The sequence below is a fragment of the Accipiter gentilis genome, chromosome 14 (assembly GCF_929443795.1).
Source record: "Accipiter gentilis chromosome 14, bAccGen1.1, whole genome shotgun sequence".
NCBI classification, from domain to species: domain Eukaryota; kingdom Metazoa; phylum Chordata; class Aves; order Accipitriformes; family Accipitridae; genus Astur; species Astur gentilis.
The window spans coordinates 1473571-1495617 of NC_064893.1; the positions used below are offsets into that span (position 1 = coordinate 1473571).

The 22047-nt window shown below is 42.3% G+C and overlaps 2 protein-coding genes across 7 annotated transcripts in view; one reads left to right on the plus strand and one right to left on the minus strand.

Annotated features, from left to right (window-relative positions):
• ZNRF2 (zinc and ring finger 2) overlaps positions 1 to 22047 on the minus strand; it is a 568219-nt gene that overhangs the window by 304002 nt on the left and 242170 nt on the right. The gene's annotated exons all lie outside the window — the stretch shown is intronic.
• The window catches only part of POMGNT2 (protein O-linked mannose N-acetylglucosaminyltransferase 2 (beta 1,4-)), a 34038-nt gene that overhangs the window by 6354 nt on the left and 5637 nt on the right, over positions 1 to 22047 (plus strand). The window contains exon 2 of one of the 4 annotated variants that reach the window (XM_049817304.1): positions 21788 to 21938. The exons of 2 other annotated variants lie outside the window; for them this stretch is intronic. The gene's annotated coding sequence lies outside the window, so the exon portion shown is untranslated. Of the gene's footprint in view, positions 1 to 16942; positions 17137 to 21787; positions 21939 to 22047 lie in introns of those variants that run through there. One more of the 4 variants, XM_049817305.1, reaches the window with a different exon arrangement.

Sequence of the window (22047 nt, forward strand, 5' to 3'; positions counted from 1 at the left end):
TTAGACCAGGAGAGTCAGTGTTTGACCTGCAGGTCTCAGCTGCCTTCACAGGATTGTGTGGCTGACAGCATACAAGGCAATCCAAGGTTTCTCACAAAAGGGCCATTGCAAAGGCTGATGAGGTGTGTAGGCAGGCTGAACCCAAACAGAATCTGTGCTGCCTACAAGAGCAACAGGGAGATAGGAAGGGTGGCAAACAGGGAGTCTTGAAAGTGCTCCAATTTTGCAGCTACTCCCAGGGCTGACTGCTTGGGATTGGTGTACCTGGAGACCATGTTGATGCTGGAGCAGGACCAGGCTTCAGAGTCATTGAGAGAGTTTTCTCAATTAGAAAGCACCATTATTAATAGCACATACTGCCTTTTAATGGAGCGGCATCTTTATTAGAAGGCTTTTCTTAGAGTAGGAGGATGAAATACATATATTGATATTAATGACAGGACGAGCTGGTGAGGACAAGAGGTGGAGCTATTGTGTGTCTCCTTTTCCAGCATGGACAGGACAAAGGGTGAAACAGTGCATATAGCAGATTTTTTTTTTTTTTTTCCTTCTTCAGAAGTTCTGCTTTTCTGCATTGTTGTTTTGTTGGTTTTTTTTTTCTTTCAAAAAATTTTTTTTTAATGGATGGATATGATCCAGGACCATCTGGTGGAATTTTCTGTTGTCACATCTAGGTTTTCTGATGTATTGCCTGTCAAGTTATATTGTATGTTCAGATGAGTTTCTCATATGATGTGCTGACAACTACTGACAGCCCTGAGATGGGAAGTTGGAAGCTTCGGGGAAAGAAGAGAGGGACAGAGTTAGCTTTAAAAATGTAACCTTGACTGCTCTTGATTTAATTTCTGGTACCTATGGTTGACTTTTTTAGTAGAGAAAGGTAAATGAGTGAACTTTAAACCAAGTGGATCTAAGGTACTGTAATTAAACTTGGAAGGTTTGTAGTCCACTGCTAGTCTTGTCAATTTTATTTTTTTTCTCTTTGACACTGAGTTCGTCACTTAATCTTTCTCTCTCCTTAACTCTCTGTAGACACTCTCACACTTATTTAAGTTGCAGCTTTTCCTTCCTCCTTTACTCCTCAATCCTTCCCCAGTCCCTCCTTAGAAAGGAGATCTCAAAATGTTTCTGTTTATATTAGGGTACCACCAGGTATCCTATTACTTGTAGTATCCCAGTATCCTAATCCTGAATCCTAATACCCTAATAATTCTGTAATGAACTAAGATTTTTGGCAAATTAGTATTCACCTTTGCAGATATATCACATATATGAAAGCAATAAGCAACTCTGAAATAACTATAGTAATTCTTTTCTTGCTGGTTTAATACTCAAATAATTAACTAAAGCAGGGTTTTCTGATGTAAAGGTCCACAGTGCAATTGCATTTCTTCACACACTGACAAAGATAATGCTGTACTTCATAAACCAGAATCAAAACAAGCTATGAACAGTTCAGTTTTGTTCGTTGTTTTTTCTGCCATAATTTGAAACCCCAAGTAGCAATTAGGCTGGTGACAAGATAAATTTCACAACTTATCATTCTTCATTTCTTAATTGGCCAGATCAGTAAAGAATTGATTTGTGTTTGAACTTTAAAGGTTCTTAGTTTATATAGCACTGGTAGAAAGCGTAGTACAGGTACTTATGAATGGCTTGGAAGGAAGCCTGTTTGTAAACAGAGATGGGATTGCACTGCAAAGGCACATCCAGGTGTGGTTCTGAATGCAGACTCTCCTCTCTTCTCCCTCTCAAAGCCATGGTGGTTATACTGGGCCGCCTGCACATTAGATCCTGCCTAAATGTTGATGAAGTTGGAAGTCACCCTTGGAAAGGCAAAAAACTTTCTTCCATGGAGGTTTGAAGCTGAAGATGACAGTCCCCAAGCATATGGGACTCTTGCAGTTTGCTAAGAAGCTGGAAAACATTTACTTGCATCCACTTATTCCTGTGTCTTCTCAGTGCTACTTCCTGGCCTGGGAAATGCGAGTGCCCTTCTGTAGCTGTAGAGAGACAACGTGTTAAGCTGACCAGGCCAGTAGAGCCTGAATACAGGAAAAAGTAACCACTGTTTCATACTCTGATTTTCTGCAGTTCCATACTTTGTGACTATCAAATAAGGAGACTTGGAAATGATCCAGCTCCTGTGCTTGTTGTAGGGAAGGGACTGGGGTATGCAAAGATCAGTGTGAGGGTACAGCAGCTCTCCGTGGTGATGGTGGGTTGTGTTGGATGGAGCACTGTTCTCATACTGATCAAGCATCAGCTCAGCTATTGCCAGAAGAAGTGGACTTTGGAGGAACCCCCATAGATGGAATATGGCCAAATTCTCTGCCTGTAACGTGTTTGATAGCACTGCAGGGAGGTGAGGCTGGTCTTCAGTCCTTAAATGCATTAAATTAACTCTGGGCAAGCTTGCTGGGAAAAGGGTAATGAAGCAGGTCAGAAATGGGATGTGTGTGCTCAAGCACATGCAGTGGGCTTAATACTACAAGCAGCATTCCCCCAGGTACGTGGCTGGGGAGCAGCCAGGTCATGGAGCACACTGTGCTGTTTGTTAAACGTATCACAGTCCATAGATGTAGCTGAAATCACTTGTCCAGGCATAAAAGATGCCAGTCAGTTAGGAAGGAGAGCAATTGCATTAGGAGAAACTTGTGAGAGGAGCTGGATGCAGTCTAGCATAATGCTGGCTGTGTAGGGCATGTACTAGCCAGCACCCTCTCATGGGTTGCCCGAGTCCGTTGCAGCAAAAATTTCAGCTTCTGATAGTGGAGACTGATGAAGATCTTGACACATCTCTATTCTGTTGTTTCAGGAAGAGGTGGCTACTGAATGGATCTGCAATGTGACTGATGTTGTGCAGTGCTTCATCTTTATTTCATGTGATGAGGAGGTGGGAGGGAGGAGATTATTTGAAGTGCCTGGCTAGAGACAGAACATAATTTATCAGTGTTCATTTGTCTGGAAGGATACACAGCCCATATATAATTTAGAAACGTGCTAAAAAATAGGGAGCTATTGTCTTTTAAAATCAGTGAGCACTCAAGTCTGTTGATTTAAAATCTAGTTTCTGTGATACATAAAGGCACTGCTGTGCATTTTGTGTTTATAGCGTGTGTACAGTATAAGCGTTACATCTGCAATGAACCAAGAAAGTGTGTATAAATAGTACTGACAAAACTAAGCCCTTCATAAACTCAGAGTAATGTGTATTTTCCCTATTTAGGCTGAAACACCTGGAACCGCACATGGATTTATCCTAGTCAGTTCTTCTGAGATCACATTTAATATAGAAGTTCTTTTCATATGTGATCTGCAAATGGATTTTTTTGTTTTTCTAGTCCAGTAAGTATCCTTTCCCCCACTTTTTTTCCATCTCCCTTTGAGTCTTTTTCACCTTTTTCTGATACAAGCCTGGTGATGATATGCTATAGCTAAATTATCAGAGGGGGAAAGAGATATTGGTGTCCTCCACCTTGCTATTGAGAAGTCTATATTTTTGTTTCTGCAGTGTACTGAGACCAAGAGACACAAACAGGGTGATGCCATCCTTTATCACAGGCAGAATGATAAATTACATGTCCTGGAAAGACAAGAATGCAAATCCTTGGCCTATAAGGATGCGTGGTTGGAAGTGCTGATCCAGCCAAGACTTAAGCACATGCTTGAATCTAAGCACAAGCATTGCTTCCATTGGGTGTATCTACCTGTCACCATGCTATGTGGGGTAAGCAAAGCTCTTGCTATGAAAGGAGGATTGATTTATTTTAGTGGCTGTAAGTAGGAAAAGGAAATGAGCCTTTTCCAGTCACCTGGAAGAGCAACCTGTGAGTAGTGGAGGTGTTGCTCTTCTGCATTACTGTCCTTGACTCTACAGTGTGAACTGGTGTAGATGGAAACCCTAATGGTTTGGCATTTGCTACCTTACAGTGCATCTATCCATTTCCCCTCCTCACTTTTCACACTCTGTCCATGTCTGCTAACCGCGAGCAGAACACCTTGTCTGTAGTAGGTGGTACGGTAGTGTGGTGCTTCTGCCTAGACGGGCTGAAGCATTCAAAGAGACTGAGGATGTTACAAGGGAGTGCATAACTTTTCCTCTCTTGCTAACAGGGAAATATGTAGAAATTTTCAATAATTTACAATTCAACCCCTTTCCCTCCTGCCCAGTGTAAAAGCCTTTGAACCAAAGCTCTGTACACTGGCTTGCTCTCCACCAGCCTGAGAAAGAAACCTCTTGGAAAAGTGTCTAAAGGAGGACTGGGTTTTTTTCTGGCTGCTGATGGCAGTGTGCAGTAGGCAGAGTGGTCTAGATCTGTTCTTATTCTGGTTGTCCTTTAGTTGAAGCACTCTTTTTGGCTCTGTTTTCCTTCCTCCACTTTAGCTCATTTTCATGCCATGTTTATTGCTCCTTTGAATTTAATGGCATGTGTGCTTTCTGAGGAAGCAGTGTATGCTCTGGGTGCTGTCTGTGTGCTTCTGGTGGTGTGAAGTTGTCTACCCACTTCCTGCTGGATTTGAGCTTGCATTCTAACTGGGAGGGGAGAGATCATTTTTGTGTACAGATGGGAATGTTTTTCTTGGGGGTTTTGGTGCTGAATTAGATGTCATCCCTCTTGCATCCTTGAGGCCCTAAAAGGGAGATAGGGGCTGAGTTTACCTGATGTGCTAATTTTATAGCATTGTTCGTTTTCGCTGAATTACCTCCAACTGGTCCCAGAGTATTGCAGCTGGCACTGCAGTTCTCACATCCATCTCCTGTGTTTTAAGTGATTTGATTTACTTCATACAGTGCAATGAGGTCTCAGGCTCATGATTGAAAATTCCTTGGTGCTTTACTGATAAACACAGATCAAAAAGATAATCTCCAAGTCTGGTCTTTTTTTCTCTGGAGCAGTCTTTGAGGGTTACACATTCTTTGCTGTACATCCTTTGTCCAAGCGTGTCTTCTTTTTGTTCTCTATTCCCTTCCTACTTGTTTCTTTTCTTCTTTCCCTTTATTTCAGTTCTATGTCTTCCATATTCTTTTAGTTTGCTTTGTTTATGTTTGAGAAGAGACACACCTGAGTTTAAGTATAGTTGGCTATTTGGACTTAACTTAGAAGTTTTTCTTAGAAATGCTTTGTAAGTGAAGGCCTCAATAATTTTCCCCTTTAAAGCTTTTTTCACTGACAGCTGAAAAGTTTCACTAACTTTTCCCATCTTGCCTGCAGCTTCCATTGCCATTTGACTGTCTTGTGCACCAAAGCTTGCTTTGCTATACCTATGAGAGGCTGTGCTGCACAATTCTTACAACTGAACCAACTGACATTTCCCTTTTCCATTGTAAAATATTTCGCCTTTTCCTTTCAAAACACACATTCAAGTGACTTCCTCTCTCCTGGCTTTTGGCTCTGCCTTATAAAACTGAAACAGAGATATAGATAATTATTGACAGCTGGACTCCGCACAGTTGCATCCAGATGCCCCTTCTTCAGCTGCTAGATGTTCTGAAGACCACACGTGTAAAAAGGGGCCAAGGGACATTTTGATGTTAAACAAGGATTGCTTGGTTCTTGTGTGGAGATGGTGTATAAGGAGATGGGGATTAAAAATTAGAGGAATAAGAGTTTATTTGATAACAGAAAGGATTTTTGTATTTGTGAAAAATTGTTTTTTGTACCATCTAGTTTACTTGCCAAAGTTCAATGGAGAAAATGTAATTCTCAATAAAAATGGTTTCATTTTTTGATTGCAAAGATTTCTTTGTATATAGTGTTAATTTCCTTTCCATCTTTTTACTGGTTTACCTTAACAATTTGGTTACATGTATATTTTTTTCTCTTGAGAGACAGTGGGTGTGATTAAACTCTGTTTTAAACTGTTATCATGTAACTAGCAGGAAAAGATGTCTCAAGTCTGATCTGCCTGCTGCTTTATTGCTCAAGGAGCAAAGAGGGGCTGAATTCTGGGATTTGGGTCCTTGCTTGGAAGTCCTTGTTGTGTAAATTTGGCATAGGCTACTTCTATTTCAGAGGACCATCTCTTTCTTCAGCTTAGAGCTGTGTAGATACTAGGACCATGCTTGCATGAAGCCAAGGAAATGAGTTTCCTAGTTGTGTTCTATGTACCTCTTGTATGAAGTGGGCTTGCAAACAGATCTTTATTACTCACCTATTTATGCTCTCTGATACAGTAATCGGTAGACCATATAGTTTTTAAAAGATTCCTTTATGAAGTTGTTTGGCTAGCACTGAAAAATAAGCTTTGGTCCCACGTCTCGGAGCCTCCAGTCTTCAAAACCAGCTTGTCTGGGTTGTTTCTGCTACATTCTTCCCAAAGCCATGCTGTGGGTTTTCCATTGCTTTTGGAGAATTTCACCCATTATGTTTTAGGGCCCACTTTTGCCTACTCTTCTCTGAGTAACACTTATTCTTGACAGTTTGGTTCCCTTCAGTTGTGTACTAGTGTGAATGTGTTTTGTTCGAAGAGTGGTACACAACTGAGAGTTTAGACCCTGATTTCTTTAAGATCAGAAACCCATGTATAGTTTTAAGCTGTATGTGAATTTTGGATCACTGGTGACCAATGAAGCATCTAAGCACAGTCTGTGTAAAATACTTTGGCAATTGCAAATGCCTTGAAGGTATTTGGAACTATGTGGGTCTCTCTCTTCTTTTGTACCAGAAAAAAAGCCCTATTTAGTTTGGGTGTAGGGGCTGCACTCCCTCTTCTGAAGAGTAATGCTTTGTATCATCAGTGATTCCCTGGATGTGATGGGGTTTTGCGTTTGCTTCTGGCAAGCATACAGTCAAATGTAGTTACCAGGTGACCACAGTCCATTGCATGGGGCAGTCACTGATGAGCCTCTGATGCACTGGAAATGAGTTAGCTGTGAATTGCTTTGTGGCTTAGTTTGCTGTTGGTTTCCCCTCTCCCAGCTGGCCACTTGTAATGTAAATTGGGTGGGATGTTTTTGGTTTGTGAATTGAAATCCCTTTGCGCTGGGAAGACTAGTTTACAGTGTTTGGTCCCTGGGCAGATTAGCCTTTCACTCATACACATGTGGACAAAAAGCCCACTTCAGAAAGGTGTGTGACACCAGTTTCATGACCTCTTTTTTTGCACTGACTTACCTTATCACAAGCTTAGTTGCATGACCCAAACCAGACTCAGGCTGTTCCTGCTGTTGTGAATTTATTTCAATTTTTATTTCAATATTTTCCCATTTATCTTTCACAATAGATGGGAGGAGTGGAGGGAGGGAGGGAAGAGGTGGAAAATAAAAAGGTGCACAAGGATTAATTTGCTGTGTAATTTCCTCTTTCAGAAGGAGGGAGATGCACACCTGGGAAAATAGGTTATCAGACCTCTAAGCACATAGGTGAAATATTGTCCTTTCTAATAGACACTCTGGTGTCATGCTGAGGTAGTCACTTACTCAGCACTAAAACTATATGACCAGATTCATTTTGAGGAGACATGAGGTGGTTTCCTGTGCGTGTGCATTTTTACTGCCTTTAGCTAAGTTAGGGCCCTTGGGGCTTATCACTTTTTAATGATTTGTTCTTACCCTTGCTCCTTGCTTCTGGCTGTTTGTTCTTTACTACTTAGGTTATTACGCATGTTCATGCAGAGACCTGAGAGTTAATAGAAAAGGAAGATTGGAGTTGCTCTTCCCTTCCCTTGTCCTGTAAGGTTATCTGGGACAGCTTCACGCACGTTTATATATGCCTTTGCAGCTTCTTGGCTTCTGACTGTGTTACAGTTGTGTCAAAGGTATAAAACTAAAGCTGGGAAGCTAGCAGCTTATTGAAATTAATTTAAATTTATAAAACCACTGATTAATCATCTTTTAATGCAGGTGTAAACCTTAAGAGCAATAGATAGTCTGTATACTAATTGTAATCTTTTATATGAATTTTGTACTAGTCATACATATGTATTATATACCTACATATATATATTTAGCACAGAGGTCACAAAGTCAAGTCATTATACAAAAAGTTCTCTAGTCCTTGCTGAATTTATGTGCATGTCTTTGTCCCATTGGAACACAGGGCTCTTAGGTACATGCTTGTCTTTAAGCCTTGAATATATTTAAGCAAATTAAAGAAGAGGGGGTTTATTTTAGTATATTTTAGTTTTTATTTTAGTATACTTCATCACCTTGATGGTAAAGAAATGGTGGTTATTTTGTGTAACCTTAAGTCACTTAGCAAGATGGCTGTTTTCTAGTCAGTCCTCAGCCTCCAACTTGTGTGCTTTCTCCTTTCAGATACTTGCTGCATTAATACAGATGCAGATCTGAGTCTTCACAGTTGCAAGAGGAGCTTTTTGTGGCTCCCTTTGCCTTGGAAGAAGTGTTGGCTACCTCAGCAGACTGTTTCTGTTGGCCTCCAGGACAGATAAGCACATCATTCTGCCATGGAGCGGGTGGAGTTGGACAAGCCAAGGCAGGAAGGTTCTGCCTGGGATGATGTATGCCCTCCATCTCTGACCCCTCCAGACTTGGAATGGGTCTTGCTGCCTATGGCCGATATAGATGTATATTTTAGTCTTTTCTCCAAGGTCACAAGAACCTTTCTCTTTGATGATGATAGGTGTGTCAGCACATATGTTTTTACTACATCTCATCTTGGGAATTCTTTGCAAGTGAGAGGCTTCAGACCTGCTCCAACCCTCCCTGTGCTTGGGTAATGTTGCAGGGTTTTCATAATGGCTAGATGGCCTCAGTGGGGAATGGCTACATCAGCAGCAATGCTAGCAGAAGTCTAGAGGTAGAGAAGCACATCTTGATGTAGGATGCTGCCTCCAGTGCCCTTGATGTCTTGAAATACTGCATAAAGTAGCTGAAAGACCACTCTTTTCTTGTCCTTGCAATTATCTGCACATGGATCCAGAGCTGTATATAATGAATGGGGGCAGATGTTTTTAAGTGGAGTTGTTTTATACAGCAGTTGGTTTATCAGTCTGATGTTGCTCTTCTCTCAGTGACAGTCAGGTCACATTTCAGTTATTTGAAGAGATTTTCATTGCCAAATACTTGACTCAGCATTTGACTCCACAGAGGCAGCAGATCTTGCCAGTGGGAAGGAAGGAAACAGAAATGAGCTGCTGTGCCAGGGTTGGGTAAGGAATCTTCCATCATCTAAGGGCCACCAGTGAATAGCAACTATGTTGGTACGTTTGCAGATGTTTCTCTCCCAACAGATGCTTTCTGCTTTTTGTCTGAAACTTTCACCTTCTTGTGTGTATTAAATGTCCTATCAGCTATTTATGGGAGTGTTGTAACCTCCACAGAGGTGGGATGAGAGGGCTGTGGAGAAATGATGCATTGATTTATTGGTGGGATTTATGGGGCAAAAATTAACCACCTTATTTTCTATTACTGTTCAAATAAATATAACAGCAAGTCTTATACAAAAAAACCCCACCCTCAAATCAGGCTTGAACCTCTTCTTGCTGCTGTGCCCTTGATAAATATGCCTAGATTCAGTAGTCCTTCCATGAATTTTCAAGCTGCCAAGGGCATGAAGAAGTTCTTCCTAGCTATTGAACTGTAAATTGTTGCATATGACACCTGGAGGAGTTGGAATGATTTTGTACAAGTAACTCAGTGTATTCATCACACTTTCCCTGTTGCATGCAGTGGTTCACGTTGAAGCCGAGAAAGATGATTCATATTGCTTTCTTCTCTTCCCACTGTCAGTAGCAGTGGTAGCCCTCAGAGCAACATTCGAAACAGTAAATGCCTGGCCCACAGCCATGTGTTACTACTGCTCTGCTGGGCCCTCTGATGATACTGTAATCAGATGAGAGACAAGGTAAGAATTGTTCTTTTCCGCAGAGAAAATCAGACTAGGGTATTTAAGTACTAATCGAAAAACAATTTTAAAGAAGTGTTTAAATTGGCCAGCAGACACTTTTCAGTCCTATAGCCTATGCTGTCAGGAAATACCCTTTTTTTTTCTTTTTTTTTTTTTTTTTCTTCCAGTATAAGTTATTTTAGATGATTTGTGAGACTTTACGCTCTGTTCTGAATTTTCATGTGAATATTAGCACCTCTGGGATATGCTGCCAACCCAGAACATGGATGTTTTGTGCTCCCTTAGCATCAGTCTAAGTGGTTGCACTAGAGGAGGAGTATCCAGTAACTGTGTTCCTATCAGTTGTTGATATTACACTACTATCATATGAATAGGGTTGGGTTATATGCTGGCTGTACCTTTTAAAATGCGAGGCTGTGGTGTACAGGTGTGGCTGAAGGGGGCATTGGAGGTAAAACAATCTGTTTGCAATTTTGGGACTCAAAATGGCAGTAAACCTTTTTATTTCCCCTGATTTGATTTAGATTCTCCTTCACCTTGGCTCTGAACTACATTCCTGTCATGCTGCTGTGCTAGGTACCTCCAGGCATTTGTCAGAGACTGGCTAATTGAAGCACACGCTCCAGCTTGGATCGAAACTGCCGTTTTGATCAAGATTGTAGATGCTGCTGTTGCTTTCTTGTGGAGTTCTTTCCATGAAGTACTAGGACTTTGGTTTGTAGGTTTTGGTTCTTGTCATGGTTTAACACCAGCCAGCAACTAAGCAGCACGCAGCCACTCACTCACTCCTCCCCCGCTGCCCTCAGTGGGATGGGGAGGAGAATTGGAAACAAGTAAAAATTGTGGACTGAGATAAGAACAGCTTAATAATTGAAATAAAAAATAAAGTATAATAATAGTAATTATTGTAACAAAAAGGAAGTTAATAAAAAGAGAGTGAAATATAACCCAAGAAAGACAAGTGATGTACAATGCAGTTGTTCACCACCTGCTGACTGATGCTCAGTCAGTCCCCAAGCAGCGATCTGCCCCTCCTGGCCAACTCCCCCCAGTTTATATACTGAACATGATGTCATATGATATGGAATACTCCTTTGGCCAATTTGGGTCAGCTGTCCTGGCTGCATCCCCTCCCAACTTCTTGTGCCACTCCAGCCTTCTTGCTGGCTGGGCCTGAGAAGCTGAAAAATTCTTGACATGGTATAAACGCTACTTGGCAACAACTAAAAACATCAGTGTTCTATCACATTATTCTCATACTAAATCCAAAACACAACACTATACCAGCTACTAGGAAGAAAAGTAACTCTATCCCGGCTGAAACCAGGACAGTGCTTCAGGGTTTTTAGGAAAGCACAAAGTCTCTGAACATACCAGAAAGTGGAAGCTTAGGGCAAAGGCAGCTGCAGGGAACAGTCCTGCTGTAATTCTGCTTGTGAACTGAGATGTTCTCATCAGTTCTGGAACTGCAGCCCACTTGCAAATGGGTGCATAATCCAATAAAGGAGTGAAATGCTTGGACATCTTAAGCCCTGTCCTTTGGATACTTCCACACACTTGTTAGCTGTTCACCCCTACAGATCTGTCAAAGTGCCTGACAGTTCTGTTGTTTAGCCTAAAATGCAAGTTTGTATTTCTGTTATTTCTCTTCTTTTACATACCTTGTTTTTCCTTTCAACAGCTATGTCTTGCTGTGGTGTTAGCATCTTAATTTCCTAAGATGTCTGTGAGACTTACTGGTTGTGACTACCCTGTTTGTCTCAACAGACAGGAAAAAGAGGCTCTCTTCTTTTTCCTCCACCCTTCTCCATGCTGACAGGACCTCCAGCTTCAGGCTAAGTTGTGGCTGCTGGGGGTCTCTCAGGCATGCAGGAGGCCACATGGCCCTCTGCATGGCAAGTGTGGATGGGGGTAGAAGATGGGAGGAAGGTGTGCTGAGAGCAGAGCATGTCAGGCTTATGGCTGCTCCACCAGCAGTTCTTTCAGAGCAACAGTGACAGAGCTGATAACTTTATCCTTCCTGTCCTCTATCATATTTAAACTGTCTTCTGAGAACTTGGAGGCTCTGACTCCTGCCTTCAGCCCTGGAGCCCATGGGATCGTGAATACAACCTTCGGGTACACAAGAGGGTGATTGTTGGTGGGTTATTCACAGAAAGCTGCTGCCATTGTTGTGGCTGCTGGTGTGGTGTGTCCTACCCAGATCCCTTTGACAGTTTCAATCTTTTCATCTGTAAAATGGGAGATGTGTTTCTTCAGGTGATAAAGGCCTAATACTAAAGTGTCGTCTGAGAGAAGGCAGACAATCTTACTGCCACCTAGGCAAAAATAGTTAACAAGTAGTGGGCTTTGGGAAGCACCATGGTGAGGCCATGAGCAATACCCAGGGGTCTTGCAGGCAATGTTTTACCCTTGGTTTCTCATGTTGGTCTAGGTGAACATCATTTACTTACCAAGCTGCTCTTATGAGCATGAATTATCTCTGCTTCCTTTACAGGCACATTGGCACTAATTACATTTGTAGGTACGCAGTTGGCATAGCTGTAGGAGAGGGAATTGGTTTATCTGTGTCACCCTGCTGACCTGTCATTGCTTATGACAAAATGGGAACCTGAAACAGCACAAGTGACACCTAACTTGAGTCAGAACAGCTACCAAAGCCATCTCCTGTCTTGGGAACTAGCAAGTGACTCTCCAGTGCCATTCATCTGAACACACATTGCATACAGCTGCAGGAGCAGGCCATTATGTCCCTGCAGTGACCCTAGGGTAGGATCCATCCTAATGGGGATGAAGGGATTGTTAGAGTGAATATTTTAGCATTTGAGAAATAGTGTGCTTTTCCGTAACATGTATATATTTTATATGTATAAAATATGCACTTATCTGTGGAGGAGAATAAATAGCTATGAATTTGTCAGGTTGATGTAGAGTCATGTAACCTAAGTGTGTGTGTGTGTGTAAAATGTGTTTTATCGTACTTACACCTTTGTAAACCTAATATTTGTGTAAAACTTGCATCCTGCATCTCTTAAGCCTGGGAGTATGTCATGCTTGAAGCAGTTGAGCAAAGTGGGATTTGGTCTTTGAGATACTCTTCAAAAAATACCTTTTCCCCTGTCAAAGTATATTCTTGCTTAGGAATTTTCAATATTTGCCTGAAGTCCTGGTCCTTTTGACATCAGTTTTAGTGTTAGCTTCTGCAGAATCAAAATGCCATCATCTTTGTGTGGAGTCCCAATCTTGATGTCCAGAAACCTAATGCTTGCTTTGTCTCCTTGTGTATTTATCAATACAAGGACTCTTTTTTGTCAGTTCAGGCATGAAATTTTTTTGTGCTCGCAAGCTGAGATGCACTTTTGGTTCAAAAGCACTGCAGGAAGAAAAATTTGTTGTAGACCATACTTCTGGGACTATAAATAATAAATGCTGTAACTCAGAATGACGCAGGCACCCCTGCAACATATACATGCAAGGCAAAGATTCAGTAAATAATGATTTACCTGCTCTTTGTCAGTCTTAAACCAAGAGGGATCTATTCAGACTTCTTTGCTAGCTTGATGAGTTTTATTTGTGCTGTACTGCTTTTTAGGAGTTCTAAAAATGTTAATTGTTTTTCTTTGGTGGTGCTGTTTTTGGAGGCTGCAACTTTATGAGAGAGATTAAATATTTATCAAAATCTTAGTTCTGAGTGAAGACAACCTGTTCAAACCTCACCAACTTGCAGTAGGCTGGTGGTGCTGACTGTTTGAGAAGAGCTTGGGACTGCCACTCTCAGTTCTTTATTGTTCAGTAGTAATAGACAGTGATTATTTCAGAGTTGCTGGATTTATTTGATTATGTTTTTTTTCTCCCCTTAATGATGTAGTTTTGTTCAGTTACTTTGTGGTGTGGCAGATTGACAATAGGACCCTCTTCAGGAGTGGGATTAAACTACCCAACTTCATGTGATGTGATAAATTTTACCTGTGAAATCTATGCATATACCTCATTTCAGGAGTAGATAAGAAGCTTACTCATAAATACAAGACCAGTCTGTAAACATTGTACTTTCTTCTCCATTAAAGTCAAAGCTTCATTAGGATGAGGAACCCAGCATGGTGTCTCTGGGTTATCAGAGGTCCCACTGATAAAGTCCCTAACCAGAACTGAAGCTCTGGGGAGTCAGTGGAAAGGCTGTCCGTTAGCATCAGTGGAAGCTAGGTCATGCAGTGGAGCTTTCCAAAGCGCAGAAAACACAAAGTCAAGATGTGTTTTCTTAAGTGAAGTCAGCTACAAATCTAACTCCACGCCTTATCTTTCAAAATTCAGAGGAAAAACATCTGACTTGTTCCACACGAGACAGCACCTTTGCGTTCAGAGGGGCCAGAGGGCAGTGAGATGAGCTAAAAAGAGAAGGGTGACTCAGGATATCCTTAGTTCTGACAGGACAGGCTGGGGACACTGGGTGGGCCTGCTAAGGAGGGGATCTCTATTTGCTCTTTTTTTTTTTTCTCATTTCCCCCAAGCAGCTGTGATCGACCAGTGTCCCTTTGCGATCCTCTCAGGATGGGCATAGGCTCATGCTGTAGTTCAAAGTCCACCTTGAATTGGTGGGAAGAGGTGGCACAGGCCTGGAAAGGAGGGTACTGAGGTAGATGTCACCTTGTCCTGTCAATCCTAGTGCTTTTTAATGTTTCCAAGTGGGCCAGAACAATTTTGCTTGTTCTGTACCAAGAAGGCAGAGGTGTAAAAGCAGCACTCCAGAGCAGGAGAGAGAAAATGTCTGTTTTATTTCTGTGATGTCCTAGTTTAGTAGATAGAACAGTTGTATTTATTCATCATGTTGGCAGGCTTATTTTTGAAGGTCTAGTGTTGTCAAGAACCTTTTGTCAATTTTGCAGAATGTTATTTGGGTTTATTCTTTGTTTCTTTCAGCTTATTTTTCTTCTGTATTTGGCTTTTAACTGGCAGCCAGAAACCCAAGGCTATAAATTCCATGGTATTACTGTGTTTCTAAGCATGTGTGATGCTGAATGACACCCACATTTCTCAGCTCTGATGGTGGCTGTATTCAGGCTGGGGGTCTTGTGTCCTGCACAGAACAAGTTGTGATATTCCTGGGGCTGCTTTGTGCCTCCCAGTTTCACCAGATCTCTGCCTCAGGACTACCCTGTTTTCGTCTTATATCGGAGAAAGTGCTGCCTCTGCTGCATCAGGCAGGAGAAGCTGAATGAGGGACATGCTTGTTCTGAGGCAGTCAATCTCTGGGCTGGGAGAGAGGAGGAGAAGATACCAAAGTCCTTGATTGCAGGTTGTCTGCATGAAAGTGGCCTCCTCTAGGGTGGAGCCCTGACTTCAGTAAGGTCAGGGTACTTGGTGAATGAGGGACCTGTCACCTGTAATAACTTGAAACACTGGTGGACCCTTGCCCCAAAAGTTGTAGGGTATTGCAGTACTTGGTATTGTGCTCTATTGCTACTCTGATTCAAAATGTATCACCCCTCACTGCCCTGCAAATGTTTTAGCCTGTCACTTGCCACAGATAAATTTGGCAGGGCTGCTTTGCCTTCTTGCATGGAAACAGAAGGTTTCTCAGGGCTGGGGTCACACAGCAAGCAGGGGTTGTTCATAGACAGAGTGACTGCAGACTTGGTCAACAGTAAACAGCCCAGGCAGCGTGACTCCATAGTGCAGTGAACCACCACAGATGCTGTAAATCCACTTATCCCCTCCCTCATATGACTTCCAGCATGATTTGGAGAAGGTAAGAAGCTGGATACACAAGTTTGTGATGCATATTTAGAGAGAGAGTTTAGGTAACATGCTAAACCTTGTAGCTGCCAGACTCTCCTAGAAGAGAGTTTTGAATACCCCGTATCTTACCTAATTGCATTTTTTAATGCAGAGCCGTTTGAACTTTTTCATTTTGGCAGTAAGGATAATCCCTGCCATGAGCAAAAACCTAGGGATTCTTTTCTCTGTTTTCTTATATAAAATGGTTGCTCTTCATCTGAGAGTATCTGTGTGACAGTTGAACTAGATGGTCATTGTAGGTCCCTTCCAACTGAAAAAGTCTATTCTAAATGTATAGCCATGTGCGTACATGTGGGTGTTAGAGAACATTTCCTCTTTTTCATCATTCTTATTTCACCTGTTAAGTCTGACTTAAAGGGAAAAAGCCTCCCAGATAATCAACAATATGAATCCTGCAAATATACAGACAACACATTTGCAGCGAGCATTATATGTTTGCTTGTGATCTATCTACAAGTATGTTCCTATAGGGCTGGGATCTCACTCCTAATAACTGTGTTCGGTGGTGTAACTTCCTGCCCTGCCATGAGCCTTTTGGTGAGTGCCGTCGGCAGAACTGGGCTGATCTTCTGTTCCCACATGTAGATCCAGTTGCAGGATTAGGACTTGCAAAGTTTCCAGCCAGTACCACCTGGTTTGCCATCTTCAAGAAGCTGCTCAGTCCCTACAGGTTCAAGCTCTGCTGAGAAGGTTGGTATAAGACACTTTCGCCTCCACAACCTTCAGCTTGTATGCAGGAATAGACTCTTTTATAAGCTCCTGGCCCATTTTTGTGCCTTTGTGTTTAGGAATTACGTATTTTCACAGTAAAACATAACTTCATTTTGAAAATACTGTTCCGTTCCCCAGGTCACTGAAGGAGGGCACTCACAGCCTTGTTCAATACTAAGCCATTTGCTGACCATCACACCTGGGAAATTGCTTCCCTGGTGCCAAGGGAATTGCTAGAAAGCATGCCGAATGGCTTTCGTGTCCTCTAGCAAGGGGCATTTTTTTCCTTTCTCTCCTATTGTTTTGTTCTTTTGTGTGAAATGTTCAGAGTAGTAGTGGCAGTAGCAATGATACTCAAAAGCAGGATTTCTAAAATGTGTCACCCCCCCCAAACCAGTTTACCGCCTGTCTCCCAAGGCATGCTCAGCTTTGTGAAACAGCACCATGGTGTTTGTTTCAGTGTGGCTGCCCGTTGGGGATTTGCAGGAATACTGCAGCAAATCATCCTGCATGCAAGGCTGACCTCTGGGAGGCTAACAAATTGAGGTGAGCCAGCTGGAGCGATAGGACACTGCCGACAGACAGAGCATGCTCAGACCTGGGGGAGAAAGGTAGTTTAGTCTGCAGATGGTGCATGGGTTACTGTGCTGAGAGCTGTTAGATACGATTTTTTCTTTTTCTTTATGGTGGTGGGGAAAGAAGAGGACTGGAGAGTGTTCGTTCCCCTGCAAACCGTAGCTTTAAGGTGTCTTTTTTTTTTCTTTCTTCTGTGAAAGAGAGGCACCGGATAGCATTTCCTGTTATTTAACTACACCAGGTATGCGTGCATGTGCTGAAACACTAATATACCAGTGATAGTACTTCCAAGATTAAAGAGGTTGCAGATGCTCTGAATTACTATGTTTCTTTGCTGGCTGTTATTGTAACTGTGCTCTGTTTGCTGTGCTGATCACATAGACATAGGGCTCCGAATTCAGTTTTGTTGGCACTCCTGGCTGCAGTGTACTTTCAGGGGGAGGGGGGATTAGCATGTTTTTTGATGTTATCTTCTTGCTCCCCCCACCCCACCCTGAAACTTCACAATGAATCTCCTCTATGGCTGTACATATGTGGGAAGGAGGTCAGTAGTTCATTTGTAATCCCAGGTCTTTGTAGTCCCCCTTTCTTTGACTGGTGGTTTGCTTTATCATTTTTAAACAAAAGTCTCATGGGGAAAACATCTTTGATCTGGACTAAATTCTGTAGGTTTTCAGAAATGTATTTCTGAATACAGGTGCTGTATTCAGGTGCTGATTTGGGATTACTTTTTTTTTTCACCCTCCCCTAAAAACATGCTAATGTGTAGAGCTAGTGGTAACCAAGGATTTTCACTGTTCTTATTGGCTGCACTGTACTCCATACAATTTCGGCTCCTGCTTAGAATTTGCAGCACACAAGAGCAGTCTTAGGCACCATGCTGATGGGAAGCAGGGAGGGCTTGGGCTGTAAATGCTGCTAAGTACCAGTCCCAGTATCCACATAAGACAGGTACTCTTCCCATTGGAGAACAGAGAAATAAAGGATAGATAAATACAGAGAATAACAAATGGCAGCTAAAGCCCAAAGGCGCAGTTGGAGTGGCTGAAGGTCATCTTGTTCAGTACTTTGGGATTTCGCATTATATTCTTTTAAATTCACTTTTGCAGCATTAGTAAATTTTCCCTTCAGCCACCCCCACTCCGTCTTTGCTTTAGGTAGATCACTGAAGTAAGATAAACCTGCTGCTCTCTGACATGTTTTTGTTTCTGACAAAGGTATCTTGCTTACACACTAAAAGGAAGAGACCAGGCGAAAGAAGGTTTTTTTAACAGTGCTGTTAATGCCAATATAACCTGATAGGTTTTGAAGGGATACTCAGGTGAACAAAGAACGGCTGGAATGAACTCTGTCTGTTAAGCTTCCCCCTCTGTCTAGCCATGAATATTTTGAGTACCTTGGGTTTTCATGTTTAGGCTTGTGACTGTCAGAAGGTGAAGACTTGAGGGTTGAGTGAAAGACTTTTTTTTTTTTTTTTTTTTTCTTTTTCAACTCATTTTTCTTACATCTCCCACCTCAAGCTTGTTTATCAGAAGTGCATCTCATTTAGGGGAATTTTCTGGAGATCGGGATTAGTTTTTGTTTGAGTAAAGGATTTCATACTCCATATCATTCTGGATAGAGAAGAGATCTTGGAAATGTGGACCTTAAAAGCCCAAGAAGTATTGTTTTTAGTTTCATACCTTTAGCTCAGTTTTGTGGCTTGCTTATACGCATTGACTGCTTAGTGTTGGAATTTTTTTTTTAACCTGTTCTTTTGTAGATCAAGTCAGCAGTATCAACAAATACTAAATCAATGGCTGCTAGTCAACGTGAAAGTCAGGTTGGATCTCTTCCTGTCCCAGCTCTCTCAGACTCTGAAATTAAATGGAAGAAAACTTAGATTTTCTATTCATAAGCACAACTGGAAGGTGTCCAGTAGCCACCAATATTCTCCTGTTCATACTGATGGTATGTTTGCAGTAGGGACCATTGCACAAAGCCTCAGTCTCCTTGGTTGCAGTCTTGTATAGAAAGATTTACAGTTTTGCTTTCTATTCCTCACTTATGCTAAACCATAAATACTGAAGATAAACCTAATTTTGATCACAACTCTGCATAGATACCTAAGGGTTTTGTGATACATTTTTTTAAAAATATAGTTATATTTTTATTTTATTTTTTCTGAATAAAGTTCTATTTTTAAAATTTTACTTGAAACTACAGAGGTAGGGTGTTCTTGTTTTTTGTATCCCCTCTTTGTATCAGCCTTCACTAATGATATTTATATCTTTAACTGCTGGGTTTGCTCCCTTCGAGAATCTGCTCTTTCCCTGTTTAAAAAGTCAGCACTTCTACACTTGGCTGCTTTTTACAGAGAAAATGTTCCAGTATATCAATCATTCAGTGTACCATCCTTTCTTTAATGTCATATGTACTGTGAAAGATATATGTATCTCATTAAATAAATACAGTGAATAAGATAACAGCCTTTTGGGTTGTTGGGATTGACTTGCTTGTAGTTCTGTGGGAATCTGTGACAGACGGGAATAAAAGCAAATTCTTGGCTGCCAAATCCTAACTCCCCATCCTTCCAATCGGGAAAGTTGCCTTCTAGCAACTTCTGCTTTGAGCATGAATGAAGTAGGTATTTAAAACTGCATGTATTACATATACTGCATCCTTAGCTAAGCCTCTTGCATTAGAGATGGGAGAAAGAACAGAAGACATTTTGCAGGGGGAGTGTGAAACGCCATGTTTGTACACTTTTCCTGTACTAGTCCTGGAAAGCCTGTCTAGCAAAAGATGGAGCCAGGGGTAGGGAGTGATAATGGGGAAAATGTCCCTGAGGAGGGAATATCTGCTCCCACGCCTCCCACTGTGTTGCTGTAACAAGAAGGGTCAGGGTCCCCCGACCATTTCCTGCCCATGGGGCTCTACCCCAACTCTTTCCCTTTCCTGTGGCAGGAGCAGCCCCAGACCACTTCCAGTTGCACCACTTTTCTGGGAACTGCGGAGACGGTTCTGCTTGGACACTGCTGCCATGACTGGCAGGCCCTGCACAGGAGCTGGTCAGCTGGGCCAAACCCAAGTTGGCCTCCATGTAGAGGCATTTCTCTCTGTGCACAGAGTGGTGATGCTGTCTGGAAATGTGTGTCCTTCATGCTTTTTTTCCATTTTGTGAGGTTTTTAGCCTGTTGTAGCTCTGGAAAACTGAGCATTGGCTTGGGAAGTGCTTGGGCAGTTGGTAACAAAAACTTGGCAAGGCCTAAGTAGACAAAACCAGCACTTGTCATTTTGTTAATAGCTGCAGGACTAGGTGGTCCCCCTTTAGACATGCTGTTCATCCTGGTGACCCTTGTTCTCCTAATGAAGCTCTTGTTTTTTTCCTTTAGGGGTCTTAATAGTGTATGTTGGTGTCTTTTTGTTTTTGTTTGCTTTTTATTGTGTGGGCTTTGTAGCTTTTCTCCCAATTTCCTACCTAGATTGTAACTTTTAAAATGGATAAGAGATTTAAAACACTGTCCATCATATTAATAGCTTTAAAGTAGTGATTCATCCTACCCTAGCTTCACAATTAAAAAAAGAACAACGGAACTAATCTCTTAAATGAATCCAAACAGTCCTTTATACTAACTGCCTATTAGTAGAAATTCATCTCTCCCATCCCACCCACTCTGATCTCCTTGACATGTTAAAAAGTGATGAAGAACAGTGTCTCCATCTATGCTTCCTGTTGCTTTCCCACTTCCTGAGGATGTTTAAAACATCAGATGAGTGGCAGCTAACAGGCAGAAGGTGCTACTGTGTCCAAACTTCCATGAGAGTACTACGGACCTGCAAGGTGCTTGAGGTCTCTGCCAGAGGTGCCAGATGCATGCTCCTGAAGGCTTTACCTGCTCAGTGCTAGTTAGAGAACCAGTAGTAGCTGGGCTGAGAGGATCAAGCTGTGACCCTTTTGCTAAGTGAGGGGGGACTGGAGGAAGAGAATGGGGTAAGCTCTTCATGCCTGTGATCTCTTGGAAAAAGAGCAAAGATGAGCTGACCAAAAATAGAGTCCCTCCCACAGGCTCTTAGCCTCTGGAGTGGCATCCATTGAGGGTGAGCTGTGAACCTCAGGATATGCTTTTATTTCCATTGCAAAGTCTTGAGCTGCCTCTATGCCACTGTGTTTGTTGAGCTTCCTATCTTTGACTCTGTGGCACTGTTAAGTCAGCTGCCCAGGCGCCCTGTCAGCATTGCTGCTAGGGAAATCTGCTGCTTCTGTCTCCCTCTCTCACTCCAACTCCTCCCCTGCAGTCTGCTCCTGTCAGGAATCCTCAAGGGCGCATCCCGTCCCCTCCTATGGGGCGTCCCCTGCTATGGGGCATCGTTGACCTCTGCCAGCTTGGCAGCGAGAAGCTCAGTGCTGCTTTTACTTGCATGTCTCTTCTGGCCAGGCTCTAGTCTATCAGATGTCACATCTTCTATTGCTGAAGGATGGTGCTTTAGCATTTCAAAGCAGAGAGTAAAAAAAGTCAGTCCATGCAATTTCCTTGGTAGCGGGGACGCATTGCTCATGTGGAGCAAAGCAGTCATTATCCCAGTATCACTGGGAAGTGAGAGGGTGGATGAGTGTGGTAGGGATGGCGAGGAGATAAGTCTGTGGGCAACTGGGGGTGTGAACAGCCAGATGCTGACCTATATGTAGAAAGAGTGAGCACAGAGGACTCTGCTCTTAAGGAAGTTAGCAGTGTGTCTGGCCTGCTACTTCTGCAAGTGCTTTTCAGTTCTTAAGATGTTCTCCGATGACGCTGTGGGAGGGGAGTGGCAGCTCTAGACCCATTTTGTGAGGGACATTTAGTAATGAAAGTTTCATTTACTGTGAAGCAGCTTTTTTCAGGGGGAAGATTAAATGCTTTCACCTATTTCAGAGTTACCTGTTGCCTCCTGGGAAAGTTTCCCATCCCAGGACTACTGCTGCTGACAACACTTTAATGACTGATCTCAGCCTGGGGGACTGAGGAACCAGGAGACATGGAGAGTGATTGCTTGCCTTTACCCCCTTGGTGCAGCCCCTCCTGGGTATGTAAAAGCAAACAGCAGGATGGTTTTTTACTATTTATGTTCTGTCACTCTCTAAAGGACCAAAGATTTTCGTTCTCTAAGGTCTTTGTTCACTGAAAGTGTCAGA